Source organism: Gopherus evgoodei, chromosome 4 (genome assembly GCF_007399415.2).
Source record: "Gopherus evgoodei ecotype Sinaloan lineage chromosome 4, rGopEvg1_v1.p, whole genome shotgun sequence".
NCBI lineage: Eukaryota > Metazoa > Chordata > Testudines > Testudinidae > Gopherus > Gopherus evgoodei.
Genome location: NC_044325.1, coordinates 150,434,105 through 150,451,808, shown reverse-complemented (window position 1 = coordinate 150,451,808; position 17,704 = coordinate 150,434,105). Strand labels below are relative to the sequence as shown.

The 17,704-nt window shown below is 53.1% G+C and overlaps 1 long non-coding RNA gene across 2 annotated transcripts; it reads right to left on the bottom strand.

Moving 5' to 3' along the window:
• Positions 1-1,268: 1,268 nt before the first annotated feature.
• On the bottom strand, positions 1,269-17,612 carry LOC115651046. 2 transcript variants are annotated; one of them, XR_004000300.1, is made up of 4 exons: positions 17,516-17,612; positions 5,925-7,204; positions 2,051-3,089; positions 1,269-1,728 (listed from the first exon to the last, which is right to left on the bottom strand). It is a non-coding gene; the product is annotated as an uncharacterized LOC115651046 (long non-coding RNA). The 2 variants fall into 2 exon arrangements; XR_004000299.1 differs by lacking the exon at positions 1,269-1,728 and having other exon boundaries at positions 1,891-3,089.
• Between the last annotated feature and the right edge of the window lie 92 nt (positions 17,613-17,704).

Below are 17,704 nucleotides of genomic sequence, written 5' to 3'. Positions count from 1 at the left end.
GTAGTGGGACCAAATGACATGACCAAATAGTCAAAATGGCCATATCTGGTTCAAAATGCCATCGTTCTGTCATCCAGCAGTGGCTGAGGGGCAAGAGTACCAGCCTACAGGCAGACTGTTAAGAGGCAGGGCACAAAACCCCAACCTGTCTGGGAATTCTAGACTTAGATTTTACCAACCATCAAGTGTGAATGTCTCAGGCAGTATAAGAGCCTTAACATGGGTATTCTGCTCTATCTTGCCACCTAGGTAAGCTTGCCTTTGTGATGGATGGGCCTTCACACACAAAATCACAAGTGTTCAGGTTACTCCCAGTCCCAAAGGACCAGTCACATACCCCAGCTCAACAGCACTTTAGATCTCACACCAAAGACAACACTTGTAGCCAATCCTTGGGGCCCTTCATTTTCAGTTTTTATTCTAATTTTTCCTGAGGATTTATCAGTGTTTGTTACCACAACAACAAAAACAGGTGAAAATCAGTGCAAAAAAAACTATTAATTTTTCTGGGTAAATATCAGGGTTTATTTTAGTGAACAGACAGACAGGGGGGAAAGTATTCTGTAGATTAATGCTTTGAATTCCATTGAGCAGTGTGGTTTGCTGCAGAACTAAAATAACATTCAAAACACAATGCCACCTCTGAGTTTAAGAAAACAATCTCTCTCTAATCCCCAAATAAAACTTCTCATGTGAATAAACAGTTTACTGCTATAGACTTAGAACTATTAGTCTTTAAATATTAACCTTTAATAATTGGGCCACACAATGGGCAGCACATACACGCAACTTCATCCTTTTCTCCTGTTTCTTTTTTTTTTAAACTTTCGACTAGTTCCTTGTGTTCTGAAACATATTCTGATACAGATTTTTGTTTTCTTCCCATTTTAGTCAGATCTTTAAACCGTTATCTAAGAGCTTGACACATGTACATGGTGTGTGTGAGATTCATCAGTACGGTAAGATGTAAACACACTTCAGTGCTTGTGTGTGCGCCTCTTTGTTTTTTTATCTTCTAGACCAACACAGAGCCTTACTTCAGCGGGCAGCCTTGCATACACACACAGACTAATGTATTAGCGTAATACATATAGCTCAGGCCACATATTGTATTTTCCTAATCAAACTAGTTATTTTGTATATATTTGAATGATACAAAAGTAGAGTGAAAATCTGAAAAAAACTGAATAATTCTATTTTTAAACCCTGAGAATTTTTCAATAAAAATCAGTTTAAACTGAAAATGAAGGGTCTTACCAATCCTGAAATAAAGTATCTGAAGATTTATTAACTAGGCAAAGGAAACAGTTATTTAGAAGGTTAAAGCAGGTAACTGTACACACAAATGTGTTCCTGTCTTAAGTTTCAAAAGGTAATAGAAGCTTCTATAACAAGCAAGCTCTGTGGCCTCAGGGCTAATCCAGGCCAATCACAGGGGATCTTTTGCTTATGCTTAGTAAGTCCCGCTCCTCAGACTCCAAGCAGAGGATACAGTTCCTCCTTGTTAGGGCTTTTTATTCCTTTCCCCCTTCTGCTGAGTTGCAAATTCAGCTGCCTGTCTCTTCTTTGGGGGGTGGGGCGCGGTAAGGAGGCCAATCAACAAAGTCTTTTGTCCTCTGATGTTCCACAACTGGTCATCTGGCGTTGATGGGTCTTCTTTTGTTGGACAAGAGAGAACACCTCCTGTGGCAAGCTAGTATTTCACACTTGGTAATGCTTCTCATCTGTCTGGTGAGTTAAAGTTACAGAGCAAACATTTGTTACCTTACATGATGTCAAGTATCTGGGTAGCCATGTTAGTCTGTATCCACAAACACAAGGAGTCCAGTGGCACCTTAAAAACTAACAGATTTATTTGGGCATAAGCTTTTGTGCGTAAAAAACCTCACTTCTTGGTTTTTTACCCATGAAAGTTTATGCCCAAATAACTCTGTTAGTCTTTAAGGTGCCACCGGATTCCTTGTCGTATTTGTTACCTTGTAACACAGGATACAGATATTATATTAGATTAGCGCATGCAACAACACATTTTTATAACTCTAATACCTACTTTAACATTAACACATGGGTGAGCCAGACTGGTTCCAGCTATATATTTGCCGGCGTTCAGTTGAGATCTAAGGGCCTTGGCATGAGCTGGCCAATGGTCCTCAGCATCACACATTCCCTTGCTGGATTCTGACAGGTTGTATGGCCTCCAGTCTAGCTTTGTGAAGACCTGACTGAGAGTCTTTCCATTTTATTTTTGAAAAGGGGCATCAGTCACAGACTATGATCTTGTTAAAGGTTCAATAATCAATATAAGGGAGGGAGCCATCCTTCTTAGCCACAAAGAAGACGTGCTGCCACTCAGGAAGTCAAGGGACAATGAACCTCTTCCACAGATTTTCCTCAAGGTACTCCTGGAGGACCTGCAGCTGGGGTGCAGATAAAAGTGTAAATGCACACAAAAGGAACTCCTGTTCCTGGTTGAAGGTCAATTGTGCAATCATCATTGTGCTGAAGAAGTAGAGCGTCTGCCCTCTGTTTGTCAAACACTACGGCATATTCTATGTACTCGGCAGGAATCCCGGGCACTGCCAATGAAACTTTGGTTGGCAGTTCTAGATCTTTCGAGGACTGGAGCATGCCACAGAATGTGACTAGCCATTCACTAGAGTTGGGAAAGCATGCTCATCGGCACTGCAGGGAATAGAAAAGTAAAGATCGCAAGCACCAGCTAACTTGGGGTTTATGGGCAACGAGCCAGGAGACACCAGGGATGACCGGTGAATGCAAAGCGCAGATGACCCTGAACTGGAAGATCTCTCGATGACTGCCAATGCTGATGCCCTCCAGGTGGGTTGTTTGATGCATGATGGGGCCTGAAGATAGGAATGACCCATCTATAACCTCTACAAGCTCAGGGAACACCTTGCAGAGGTTGGGAATTCGAGGCTCCATAAAGTCCTGGTCCATAAAATTGCCAGAAGTGTCCAAGCTGGCCAAGGCCCCTAAATGGATGTCTGGCATGGCACATGCTGAAGAGGCAGATGCAGCAGGCTGGCATGCTGGTTAGGGGATGCCAAGACAGGCAGCAGCACGATTCACTGTAGGGAATAGCGGAGCACTGACTCAACCCTAGTTTCCCTACCGGGGCTGGGTTCTAGCATTTCCTGGACCTCGGCTAGGCGCTCTGATGCAATGTGCCCAGGCACCCCCTGTGATGCGTCATTCCATATTCTTTATGAAAATATGCATATATGAATATGGCATAACTGAGACATACTTTATGCAAGATGGCTCATGTGAGACGGTTTGGGAAGAACCTTTGGGAAGGTTATGATTTACTGAATGCAATTATCCAATTTGTATGCCTGTATCATTTCTGTATCTGAAGTTTGGAATATTGCCTATATACTTGTATTTCAACTATGGGTGACGCCCACTGCTAACACTTCAGGTACAACAATGGAAAAGTCAGACAAGGCAGATGGCCTATCAACAGGGACAATAGAGTGTGAAAAGCTTGGTCATCCTGTGGATGCTCCATACTGCCACTGACTCATGGACGCTGTGATCCTACAGAGTCAGGTGGTCTTGTCACCTGACACTGAAACATTACCTGGGACTTCTGGTAACTTTGCACTATAAGGGAAGGGGGGTTCAATTTTGGGAAATAAATGATTCCCACCTTATGTAAATCCTATTTAAGGGTGGGGAGGAAGGCAAACAGGACTCCTCCTCTCCATGGCCTGTCTGCCCAAGAAGAAAGACTGCAAAAGGGAAGGCAAGGGGGGAGTCCAGACTGAGACGGGGTCCAGTCTGAAAAGGAATAGAACTGGAACTCTGAACCACAGAAACTTTGCAAACTGCCTGCCACAATATCTAGGGTGAGAAATACTATTTGTAAACCAATTCCTTTAGCAAAACTAGCTTAGTTTGTGCATTTGGTTTCATTTGCTTAGTAATCTGCTTTGTTCTGTTTGTTGCCCTTTTTACCACTTAAAATCTGCCTTTTATAGTTAATAAAATTTGGTTTATTATTAAACCCAGTTTCTGTAAGTTTAGCGGGTGGGCAGGGGAGGGGGAACTGTGCACACCTCTCTCCACATTGAGGGAGGGGGCGAATTTCATACTATATCTTTGGGTCTGCGCTCCAAGGGAGGTAGACATCTGAGTGCTGGAGCAAGTCCCTGAAGCTGAGTCTTCCCAGAGCTGAGCTGCAGCTGGGTGTGGCCCTGCCTGTGTGTGTGTGGAGGTTTTAAGAGCCTGGCTCAGCAAGACAAGTTAAAGAGGGGAGGGATAGCTCAGTGGTTTGAGCATTTGCCTGCTAAACCCAGGGTTGTGAGCTCAAATTCTTGAGGGGGCCATTTAGGAAACTGGGGTAAACATCTGTCTGGGGAGTGGTCCTACCTTGAGCAGGGGGTTGGACTAGATGACCTCCTGAGGTCCCTCCAACCCTGATATTCCATGACTGAAAGGGGGCTCACGCTAGCAGAACAGGTGGACTTAGTACAGGGGTAGGCAAACTTTTTGGCCCTAGGGCCACATCAGATACAGAAATTGTATGAAGGGCCGAGTAGGGAAGGCTGGGGGTGGCTATGCCTCCCCAAACAGTGAGGCGTGGCCTGGCTCCCCAATCCAACCCTCCCTGCTCCCCACCCGACTGCCCCCCTTGACTCCTAAATCCTATCCAAATAACCCTGCTCTCTGCCCCCTCACCATTCTCCCAGGACACTCATCCGCTATCCAATCCCCCCTGCTCCCCACCCCTGACCACCCCTGGAATCCCCACCTCTATCCAATCCCCCCTGGTCCCCACTCAACCCACCCTGCTCTCCTCACCCCACATTATGTGTGGGGTGGGGGGCTCAGTCCCCTCCCTGTGTATTTCCCCTGCTCGATTGGCTGCTCTCCCTGGCAGTCGGACAGGGCTCACTCCCTATCTGCGCTTGGCTGCTGGGGACAAGGGCCAAGCATGCTTGGGGTGGAGGGGGGCCCTGGATTGCTCTGCCCCTGTCCCTGGCAGCAGGGCCCAGGCCCCTTGACCGCTCCCCTGTAACCTCTCCCCCAGAACTCCCCCTGCTCCCCGCCCCGACAGCACCACCCTGGAGCACCAGGTCTGGCGGTGCTATAGCCATGCCGCCTGGCCGGAGCTGCAGACACACAGCCCAGGCGCTGGTGGACTGTGACTGTGAGGGAGGCAGGGAGCAAGGGGAGCAGAAGGGGAGGGGCCAAGGGCTAGACTCCACCCTGCTCACCGTGCTGCCGGGTTGGCTCCTCCACAAGCCTGTCCTGACCCTGCTCCCTGGCAGGAGCTCCGGGGACCAGAGGGAAGTGTCCTGCAGGCTGGATGTGGCCCGTGAGCCATAGTTTGCCCCCCTCTGACTTAGTGATATCTCAGAACATCAGGTGGTTTCACAAGGGGTCCAACCCCCTCCCCCCCCCATACAAACACAACCCAATGCCTGACGACAGTTCTTTTCAGCAGTGAAAAGGTCAGGATTTGGTCAACCTGCATTGGTTCAGGATCTGATAGGACAACTGGGACTGCAGGAGACAGGAGCGTTCTGGGCAGTGGGGGTCAGGTGGCCTGTTGCTTTTCTTGAGCTGGCTCCGTTGGTTGACCAACAATCTGGATGCAAAGCTCAATTAAAGCTGCTAGAGGAGGCGGAAGTTCCACCTGTGCTAATTCATCGTTGACAGAATTGGGGAGTACCTGCCTGAAGTGGTGTCATGGCACAGCCTCATTCCAGTGAGTGTCTGTGGCCAGACCCTGGAATTCTGCTGCGATGGACCCGACCCTCTGCCAGAGGGCGTGGAGAGCTGCTTCTGCTGTACATTCTCCATTAGGGTCCATGGAGACGCCCACCCCAGCCCATACAAAGCTCCCGCAGTGTTCAAGGAGAGGACTGCTCCCTTCCAGGAAAGGGGACACTCACGTCAGGGCCTCTCCTCGGAGCAGACTGAGAACTAATCCCACTTGGAACTGAGATGTGAGGTCCAACTGGCCACAACATGAACTGGCGATGACATTGGTTAAGGAACCCATGACATTTGGCACAATCCCCATCCAACTTACTGGGTAGGGGCAACTCGGGCTCACGGAAAATGGATGCAAGAGTTGTGGGGACAGAAGACACTGCCTGGGCTTGTACCTGAGCCCGGAGAGAGCATTCTGGTCACGCAGGATGGCAACTTGAGTGTGCAGTTCCTGCAGGACTCCAACAACATCTGCAAAGGTGGGGTAAACTCCTGCTAGGGCCATTCTGCACGGAAGCTCCGTGCTGTGCAGCAAAGCTCCTGCTACCTTCTAGCAAACGGTCACATCCCAAGGTGTAGGTGGTGAGACCAAGGGGTCGGAGCAGAATCAGAGGGCAGAAGTGCAGTTATGGCCAGGGGACAAGCCATTAGTCAGAGCCAAGGGGCAGGAGTCCAAAGGGAAGAGCTGTTGTGGAGCTTGCAATGAGTGGGGCAAGGGCCAGCAGGAAGCGGGTCTGGCGCAGCTGGGAACACGGAATGCACTGAGCAGCCGCTGTGCTGCTGGAGCTACAGGGGTTCATTGGTGACCTGGTGGCCCTTCAGTTCCATCAGGGAGCACAGTCACTTAGGGATATTGAACCAAATGAGCTCATTAGGTTGCTTGGCAAATGAGTTCCTGAAACCCCTGCCCCAAGCCCAGCACCCCTCCTCAGCATCAAAGCCCCCTGCCATGAGCACAGCACCCCCTTCATCCCCTCCTCTGCCCCACTCTGGGAAGGGTGGTCTGTGTTCCCCTGCAGATCCTCGCTCTGCCCTCCTTCCACCCAGACCCCCAGAGGCAGAGTGGTGGAGGGACTGGGTCAGGCGCTGCTGGCACCGCCTGCCCGATGCCCTTTTGACATTGCACTGCTTGGCAGGGGCTCAGACAGTAGCACAATGTGAAAAGAGCCCAGGACGGCGGCGTGGTGGTGGTGGGGATCTGCCGTACCTCTCGTCCCCTCTCACCTCCTCCTCAGCAGCTAGGTAATCACCCCTTCCCACCCACCCCCGCAGGGCTGGGGGGCCATGGGCCGAGGGGGCCTGGGCTAGATAGGGCCCCTCACAGGGGTAGGACGTGTTATTGAGGCGTCCTGGGCCATGGAGGAGTCACAGGTGCAGGAAGGAGCAAGTCTCCATTTTCATGGCTCTTCATACGTTCTTCTGCTGGGGCTTTTCGGGAGCGAGGCCTCAGGAACCAGAGCTGGAAAAGAGAAGGAAGCCTGGGTCATTGGCCCTAGCACCAGAACCCCACAGCCTGGCCGGCCCCTCTGTGTGCCCCAGAGCCGGAACTCCCAAACCAACCCCTGTACTCCAGATCCAGAACCCCAAACACACCCCTGCATCCCAGAGCCGGAACCCCAAACACTCCCATGTGCCCCAGAGCCAGAACCCTCTACTCCCACCGGCATCTCTGTGTGCCTCAGAGCTGGAACCTCTTATTCCCCGCTGGCCCTTCTGTGTGCTCAAGAGCCAACCCCCACATGTGCCCCAAAGCCAGAAACCCTCTACTCCCACCAGCATCTGTGTGCCCCAGAGCTGGAACCTCTTATTCCCCGCTGGCCCTTCTGTGTGCTCAAGAGCCAACCCCCACATGTGCCCCAAAGCCAGAAACCCTCCCCTGCTCCTGTGTGCTCCACAGCTGGAAATCCCTCATCCCCACCCCTCTGTGTGCCTCAGAGCCAGAAACCCTCTCTCAACACACCCCACACCCCTCTGCATTCTCCAGCCTGTGGGGAAGAGGTGCTCAGCCCCAGGGCCTGTTCAGTCCTAGACCACTCTGTTGAGATATAAGTCCCACTCCCTATTCCCCAGAGCCAGCCAGTCCCCTCATCCTGAGGCTGGCTCAGAGCCAGTGCCCCCTAGAGGGGAAAGGATCCATATCCCATTCCCAACTCTTGAGCCAGCCATTCCCCTGCCTGGGGCTGGATCAGAAGCGCTGCCACTGGAGGGGAAAGGCCCCGTGTCCCATTCCTCCTCCCCAAATAATCTAATCCTCAAAATTGATACTCTTCAGTGGTGATCACTAATAGAAACATTCATTACCAATCTAAATACATCCAGCAGCATCTTCTCTTCAAGGAGCTTGCCGCTCCGAGAGGGAAAATCCATCCCAGCCCTCAACAAGACAGGAAACCAAGAATATCTGCACATCAGCATCATCATTACAGCAAATCTATGGAGCAGAAGCCCTGAATTACCAGCCCTGTGTATATCTTGTCTCCTACTCCCTCTAGTGCCCCTTCCCTGACACTGCATGCTGAACATTACCATGGAGCAAGGAGTCTGGTGGCACCTTAAAGACTAACAGATTTATTTGGGCAGAAGCTTTTGTGGGTAAAAAACCTCACTTCTTCAGATGCATGGAGTGAACATTACAGATGCAGGCATTGTATAATGACACATGAAGAGAAGGGAGTTACCTCACAAGTGGAGAACCAGTGTTGACGGTGACAATTTGATCAGGGTGGATGTGGTCCACTCCCAATAATAGATAGGAGATGTCACTTCCAGGAGAGGCAAAGCTGCTTTTGTAATGAGCCAGCCACTCCCAGTCCCTATTCAAGCCCAAATTAATGGTGTTAAATTTGCAAATGAATTTTAATTTTGCTGTTTCTCTTTGAAGTCCGTTTTCGAAGTTTTTTTTGTCCAAGTATAGCTACTTTTAAAACTGGTATAGACTAGCCAGGAAGACTGAAGTGTTCTCCTACTGGCTTTTGTATGATGACAAAAGTAGGCTTCCAGATCACCGCAGAACTGTATGGTGTTCGTGGGGGTGGTGGGGCAGAGAGTTCCCGAGATAGGACAGATTCTTCCTCCAAGCTCAATGAGTGGTTGGATAGATTAACAATATTGTTGGATGAGTTGAGGGTACCACTGCTGTAGCTCCCTGTGCCATGTAGGAGTTTAGATAGTTTACTGTCCTTTTTCCTCTGTAGAGAAGTGAAGTGTGCGTTGTAAATGGCTTGTCTCGTGTTTGTAAAGTCCAGCCACATGGAATTACAATGGATATATTACAAGGGAGCGAGGCTTTGTGGCAATGATCGAATCTTGTTTTGATTCAAAATGTCGTTAAAAATCTGTCTACATATTAAAATTTGCAAGATACAAAATGCCTCCTAATCGCAGAGCAGTTGGCTGTGTTCAGCTCTTACTATTTTGGTTTATCTGTTTGATGTGAGGGAGGGAGTAAAGCTTCAAATTCCCTAATCTTTGACCCACTTCAGTTTCCCTGAAAACAGTTTAAAAAACAAGGGATTTCCCCTCATTCTCTTTTCCTGACTTTCTATGATCATTTTCACTGCCAGGTTCTGAAGAACCTTCTGAGCAATTTGTTTGGACCCATTTTTATATCGTTCTTTTCATTCGCCACTCAACAAACCCCAGGATTCTTGGAGAGAAGGAATTTCTCTCAGATAAACAAGAGTGTTCAAAAATCACAAAGGGATCTGAAAAAAAGAAGAGCAAAGAACAACCCCTCCCCTCCATACACATGCGCGCGCACACACACTTTAAACCACATGCGTTTCAGCCAGCCCCTTTCCCTTCTAAGCACGGGCAATGTCAATGTTCCCCTTGGAGACAGAACCTAATTATCCATTTTCTAACTGTAATTAACATCCAGATCCATTCCTAGCGGCAAACAGTCCTGCCTCACCTAGAGGGATAAACAAGGGGACTTATTGGTCTACTTACGGCTTTTCTACATGGGGAAATTTACCAGCGTTGCTATAAGAACACAAGAACGGCCATACTGGGTTAGTCCAGTGGTCCATCTAGCCCAGCAGCCGGTCTTCTGACAATGGCCCATGCCAGATGCTTCAGAGGGAACTAACAGAACAGGGCAATTTTGAGTGATCCATCCCCTGTCGTCCAGTTCCAGTGTCTGGCAGTCAGAGGTTTAGGGACATCTGTATAATTATCCCACTATAGTTATCCCACTATAGCCCCCCATGGTAACACACTCATTTGGAATAATAGTGTGGGGGTAGGCATAGCTCAGTGGTTTGAGCATTGGCCTACTAAACCCAAGGTTGTGAGCTCAACCCTTGAGGGGCCCACTTAGGGATCTGGGGTAAAAATCTGCCTGGGGATCGCTCCTGCTTTGAGCAGGGGGTTGGACTAGATGACCTCCTGAGGTCCCTTCCAACCCTGATATTCTATGATTCTGTGGCCTTTTTCCAGTTTAGCTCATATCCCTTTGGAAGGGACCTAAGAGCATCCCCATAGGGAGTTATACCAGTACAATTAACCATTGAACCAATCTACCAAGGCTCATGGTGGATTCTCCATTACTGGCAATTTTTTAACCGAGACAGGATGTTTTCCTAGAAGACCAGCTCTCATTCAAACAGGAATTATTTCAGAGAAGTCCTATGGCCTGTGCTGTACAAGAGGACAGAGTAGATGGTCCTAGAGATCCCTCCTGCCTTAGAGTCTATGATCTACAGCAGTGTAATTATACCAGTACAGTAATGCCAGTTCCTCTCCCCATGTAAACAGGCCCTTTTAGCCCTGATTCCTCCCATCCACGCTCATCCTAAAAAGTCTCACCCATTGTTGAGGGACCCCTTACCAGCAACAGAAAAAAAAAATTGATGTCACCAGTTTGCTCCTTCCCAAAGGTGAGATTTGTTGACAAATCTTCTGTTTCAAGGAAAGGGAGCCATGGGATCCTACCTACACATCGTGTGTCACTGAATTCCCGTTCTGGTGTCAATCAGCACAGCTCTGCTGTAGTAAATAGTGCCTTGCTGATTGACACCAGCTGGGGAGCTGACTCACTCTCTGGGCCCTGTTTGTTGGCTAGTGCGGTACAGGCACCTGCATCAATCAGGTAACAAAGAAAATGATATTTTATATCAATTGACTGAAGACCTCTTCCATGAGATGCCAGTGGTTGCCTTTGGAGGCAGCACTGCCAGTAATAGCACCTTCCAGCCAAGGAACTTAACATGCTTGAGTGAATTTAGACTCACAATCCTGTATGGAGGGGGCATTGTTTTAAAGCTGGGGAAACTGAGGCACAGAAAGGCCTTGCCTAAGGTCCCACTGGGAGTTGGAGCAAAACAAGAACCCATGCCTCAGCCTGTACTTTAACCATCCTTTCCTCCCGCGAGACCCTCTCCTGGGTATTTTCTAACAGCCACCTCCCTCTGACCATTTCCATTCAGATCTGCTGGATTTGGGAGGGGAAACGGGAGAAAGTCACTGCAAAACCTTAACAAGCATCCTTCTGGGTAAGCCAAGGGTCATCTCACCATCCCCTGCTCCAGGGCCCCAATGGGTCGGGATTTCACATCCTGGAATAGGTTGAGTAGGCAACAGGAAATGGTGTTTCCCACAATGAAATTGACCAGCATCCCCTGGAACTGACGAAAGGGCAAGACCAAGGGGATTGGTAGGACGCAGTATCCAGCGCTAGCTCTGGTCTCCTGGGGGTCAGATTTCCCAAGCTAATTACGCACTGCAGCAAGACGGCCTGGCCTCCCTTGAAGATTGATGGCGAGGGACGGCTGCTCCCTGCCCTCTGGTGGACAAAGCCAAGGGAGCCCAGCCTGTCCTGATGGATCTGAAGGGTGGGACAGGAAAAAGAAGCATAGAACGTGGGCCCCGCAGCTCAGTTGGGTGGGAGTCACCAAGGGAGACAGATGCATCCTGCCTGCTGCTGCAGCCTGCAGAGCGCCCCTGCCGTACTGGGGACCGGACAGAGCTCCCCAAGCTGCTGGCCAGCTGAGCCACCAATGAGTTGCTGGGGCTGGGGGGGTCTGAAGAGGTTAGGCCTGCCCAGACCACTCTCAGGGTATGGGAAGCTACATGAGATAGGAGCTTAAAGCAATCTCTGTGTCCTTTTCTCTAACTGCTTTGCTCCTACTGTTAAAGTAAACAACCCTTTGGTGGGAAGCCTCCTCCCAGTCCTTAGACATCACTGGGCACAGCCCTGCGAGAGGAAGAAGCTGGGTGCTGAACCCAGTCGGACCAGCTGAGGAAGCATGGTTGATCCACAGGCAGATGTAGCCCAGAGGCGAGTCTAAGACTGGGAGACTCACTGGATTCCACCCCAGAGGGGTAACAACATGAGGCTTGGGACCAGAGAGGGGGCACTCAGAGAAACCAGCTGGGGGCCAATCTTCTCCGCCCCTCCTGGCGCATGATCAGACCTCATAGCCTGGCTGTGAGTTTCCTCGGCAGGCCCTCAACCCCCCTGCTGCATTTCTTTAAAATCTTCAGCAAACACAGGCTCACAGGCACCATTGCAAACCTGTGGGGGGGTGGGGTTGGCTGCCAGTCATCTCCACGGAATGAGGCTTCCTGGAAGCTGGCTCCCAGGCTCCGCGGTGATTGGGATGCCCTCCTGCTCCTGAGGTCAGTGACCTGCTGGTGAGGCTGGACTTTGTGCTCAGATCTGGAGTAAGTGGCATTTGGGAAACAGAACCAAACACCACGGCATGCGGGGGGAGGGGGAAAAGGACAACCGAGTTTGTTTAACAATCAGATTTATCCCAGATCACAGAAACAGGCCAGGGATGAAAAGGATCTATTGGGTCATGAGCTCCTGGGTCTACTCCTCTCCTTGTCCTGCCACAACAGACACACTCCGAAGTCCACATAGCAGTGCCTGCAACTCAAGCTCCTTGGAGAACATCTTGGTGGTATTCTTTCAATCCCTCAATTTCTAGGCTGCTGTGAATCACTGTCGCTCCGTTGGCTTCAGTGCATTCCTGCTCAGGATCTGGTCTTAGCTTGTAAGAATAATCATCATCATTAATAACCACCCCCACATACACACTGGCAGAGTGTCACTCTGTGTCGTTGGGGTAGTGGCTGGAGTAAGTACAGAGGTTTATGAGTTCTCAGAAAAGGGCACACCAAGCCAAGAAGTCCTCACAGAAATTCACGGGCATGTTCCTATAACCCTCCACATTCAGCCTGTTTGTCACAGATAAGATCTCCACTTGGAATGCTGTCTGAGGCCAGCAGAGAACGGCACTAGGGGAAAATCTTAACAAATAAACCAGAAAATAGCAGTTGTTCCAGATGGGAACATCTGGAGGTTAACACAGAGCCTCTGATCTCACAAGTGACCCTGGTTTCAGATCTGTCTTTTGGCTTAGATGATCACTCATTGGCACGTGCTTTCAAAGTGCTCACTAGCACACACCAGCGCTAGGCTCAGATTGAGGAGAAAATGCTAGCCACTGAGTTAGGGTGGGAGCCTTTTCATAAATATAAGGCAGACATCAAACCCTGAACCATTGGAAGCTGTACTGCAGGGTCAAGTTCATCCAGGGTCCCGGGCAGCTTCCAACACCCACTGGTCCTAGTTTTCTAAGCAATAATGGATCAAGCTGCAGCTACAGCCACGATTGAATTTAGATCGACGAACCACTGGCGCAGCAGCGCTCCTCTGGGGCATGGCAGATCACATAACCTGGGCCACAATGCTTAAGAACCAGGCCCAAAGCATTCTCTGGCAGTGGCAAGAATTTCCAAAGACCAGGCGAATCCAGAGTCTCTGTCTTTTAGTAAACGCTACAAACTTTCCTCTTCAACAACCCCTTTTAGCCAAGATCCAATAGCCAGAAGTTTAAGCCAAACACATTCCAACTGGAAATAATGCACACATTTTTAGTACAGGGGAAATTAATCACTGGAACAACTTACCAAGGGTCATGGGGGATTCTCCACCCCTGGCAATTTTTCAATCAAGATGGGATGTTTTCCTAAAAGATCACCTCTAGTTCAAACAGGAATTCATTCAGGGAAGTTCACGGGCCTGTGTTATACTAGATCAGACTAGGTAATCTCAATGGTCCCTTCTGGCTCTGCAATTGATGAACTGTAAGAATGACATTCACAACACAGATACTCCCTTCTATCCCTACCAACCACAGCGGAAATTAATAAAAAAACCCTTTTAAAAAACCCAAACTCCAACCATCAAAAAAAAACCCTTGCCCCAAACAAAGTTTTGACACTGTGAAGTACCAGAAATTCCATGAAAATCATTAGGGGCTGTGATACTATTACTGATTTTATGTGGAAGGTGCCCAGATACATCAGCGATGGACAGCAGGATAAAACTGACAGAGATCGGCGGGCTGTGCAAGGCAGCACTGCAGCTTCAGAAAGGGATTGGAAAATTGCAATGAGTACCTGTCAGGCACGGTAAGAGAAGTTTCCTTTAGCAGAGATGTTCGCAAGAATACTGAAGGAAGAGGCAAATCAAGTCAACGTGCCCCAGGTGCCACCCGTTTCCCAAATCAATCAAGTTCAAATGGAGAAAATGATCCAAATTTACAGCAGGTGGCAAGAGCATTTCTAGATGAGCAGCCAAGCAAAACCGCCCAGCCACCTCCATGCATCAAAACACAGTCGGACCACAGAGATGAAAGAGCTGCATAGGATGGAGCTCCCTATAGAGAGCGTTGTCTTATATCATCACACATGAGGTCAACTGTGCATTGGGGAGAAAATTCCTTCCTGACCCCTACGGGCAATCAACTGAAGGCCTGAAGCATGAGATTAGATTACAGTTGTCTTAGTGCACAACTACAGTGAAATTGGGAAAGCTCAAAAAGAAAGGGACCATCAGGTCACAAAGCATGATCCCTTGGTGACGCCTACACCAGGAGCAGACACACCTAGGTGGAAACAAGGAGGATGCTGGCTCAGCGGACACTCAGAACATTACAGACACTGGTGATGAGAAACAGCAGAAGCAATGAGCAGTGGCCGTGTGACCAGGACGCAATGGAGATTCCTTAGGAGCTGCACAGAGGAAGCCCCTGGTAGCAGAGGCCAATTCATATTGGTCCCACAGAACCCAGGAACTATGCTACATGTGTCTGAGTGCCACCTTCTGGCAAATTTACCTATTTACTATGTACATATATACAGCCACAGAGCTCTCTTGTAACAAGGCTCAGAGGCGTTTGCTACTGACAGACAGCCTGTACGGTGACCTCCATCCTAGGGGGCTCTCTAGGGAAGGGAAGAGAGTAATGGACAACACCCCCTGCCTCACACCATGGGGGATTTGATCATGGTCAAGGCCGCTAGGAGAGTGCCAGCCCCGTTTCAGGGACTACAGGCAGCGATGAGCTACTCAGGCCGGGGAGCACATGGCAGCTGGGTCAAAGGATTCCCTCTCACAGTGAGCTCCCAGCCCTGGTCCTGCTCAGTCTGGAATCCCTGCTCAGGCAGTTTACAAAGGCCCAGAGGGAGCTGCTGGGACGAGGGAGGCAGAGGCAGGGGGTTCGCAGGCTAGGAGAGGTATCTCTTCACTCCTGCAGAGTTTACAAGCCCTGAAGAAGTCCTGTGTCTAGAAGCTCCAGGAAGCACTCACAAAGCCAGCCAGCCAGGTACTTCAGGGGCATAGACAGGGTGGCAGCGGGGGGCAGGGCTGCAGGGGCATTGGCAGGGGGTGGCAGGGCTGCAGGGGCAAAGGCAGGGTGATGGGGCAGAGCGGGTGGCAGCAGGGGGCAGGGCTGCAGGGGCATAGGCAGAGGGTGGCAGCGGGGGGCAGGGCTGCAGGGGTGGCAGCAGGGGTTAGAACTGCAGGGGCAGGCAGCGGGGGCAGGGCTGCAGGGGGTGGCAGCAGGGGGCAGGGCTGCAGGGGCATAGGCAGGGGGTGGCAGCAGGGGGCAGGGCTGCAGGGGCATAGGCAGGGGTGGCAGCAGGGGGCAGGGCTGCAGGGGCATAGGCAGGGGTGGCAGCAGGGGGCAGGGCTGCAGGGGCATAGGCAGGGGGTGGCAGCGGGGGGACAGGGCTGCAGGGGCATAGGCAGGGGGCAGGGCTGCAGGGGCATAGGCAGGGGGTGGCGGCGGGGGGCAGGGCTGCAGGGGCATAGGCAGGGGGTGGCAGCCGGGGGCAGGGCTGCAGGGGCATAGGCAGGGGGTGGCAGCCGGGGGGCAGGGCTGCAGGGGGTGGCAGCGGGGGCAGGGCTGCAGGGGCATAGGCATGGGGTGGCAGCGGGGGGACAGGGCTGCAGGGGCATAGGCAGGGGGCAAGGCTGCAGGGGCATAGGCAGGGGGTGGCGGCGGGGGGCAGGGCTGCAGGGGCATAGGCAGGGAGTGGCGGCGGGGGGCAGGGCTGCAGGGGCATAGGCAGGGGGTGGCGGCGGGCCGCAGGGCTGCAGGGGCATAGGCAGGGGGTGGCAGCCGGGGGCAGGGCTGCAGGGGCATAGGCAGGGGGTGGCAGCCGGGGGCAGGGCTGCAGGGGCATAGGCAGGGGGTGGCAGCCGGGGGCAGGGTTGCAGGGGCATAGGCAGGGGGTGGCAGCCGGGGGCAGGGCTGCAGGGGGTGGCAGCAGGGGGCAGGGCTGCAGGGGGTGGCAGCAGGGGGCAGGGCTGCAGGGGCATAGGCAGGGGGTGGCAGCGGGGGGACAGGGCTGCAGGGGCATAGGCAGGGGGCAGGGCTGCAGGGGCATAGGCAGGGGGTGGCGGCGGGGGGCAGGGCTGCAGGGGCATAGGCAGGGGTGGCGGCGGGGGGCAGGGCTGCAGGGGCATAGGCAGGGGGTGGCGGCGGGGGCAGGGCTGCAGGGGCATAGGCAGGGGGTGGCAGCCGGGGGCAGGGCTGCAGGGGCATAGGCAGGGGGTGGCAGCCGGGGGCAGGGCTGCAGGGGGTGGCAGCGGGGGGCAGGGCTGCAGGGGCATAGGCAGGGGGTGGCAGCGGGGGGCAGGGCTGCAGGGGCATAGGCAGGGGGTGGCAGCGGGGGGGCAGGGCTGCAGGGGCATAGGCGGGGGGGCAGGGCTGCAGGGGGTGGCAGCAGGGGGCAGGGCTGCAGGGGCATAGGCAGGGGGTGGCAGCGGGGGGGCAGGGCTGCAGGGCATAGGCGGGGGGGCAGGGCTGCAGGGGGTGGCAGCAGGGGGCAGGGCTGCAGGGGCATAGGCAGGGGGTGGCAGCGGGGGGCAGGGCTGCAGGGGCATAGGCAGGGGGTGGCAGCGGGGGGGCAGGGCTGCAGGGGCATAGGCGGGGGGGCAGGGCTGCAGGGGGTGGCAGCGGGGGCAGGGCTGCAGGGGCATAGCCAGGGGGTGGCAGCGGGGGGCAGGGCTGCAGGGGGTGGCAGCGAGGGCAGGGCTGCAGGGGCATAGCCAGGGGGTGGCAGCGGGGGGCAGGGCTGCAGGGGCATAGGCAGGGGGTGGCAGCGGGGGGCAGGGCTGCAGGGGCATAGGCAGGGGGTGGCAGCGGGGGGCAGGGCTGCAGGGGCATAGGCAGGGGGTGGCAGCGGGGGGCTGGGCTGCAGGGGCATAGGCAGGGGGTGGCAGCGGGGGGCAGGGCTGCAGGGGCATAGGCAGGGGGTGGCAGCGGGGGGCAGGGCTGCAGGGGCATAGGCAGGGGGTGGCAGCGGGGGGCTGGGCTGCAGGGGCATAGGCAGGGGGTGGCAGCGGGGGGCAGGGCTGCAGGGGCATAGGCGGGGGGGGCAGGGCTGCAGGGGGTGACAGCGGGGGGCAGGGCTGCAGGGGTTCCCCCCGCACAGCGATGCCGGCTCCCCGCCCCGCGCCGGCCCGTACCTCGCTCTCTCCATCCCGGGCTCCGCGCTCCTTGCTCACCCCAGCGAGCAGCCGAGGTGAAACTTTCGCCCCGAGCCCTCTGGGAAGCCAGCGCCCCTCCCCCTCCTTCCGCTGCCGTCCATCTTGAATATTTGGGATTCCTGTCGGGAGCCTGCGGGATTCCGCTCCCATTGGCCGCCCCGGCCCCTC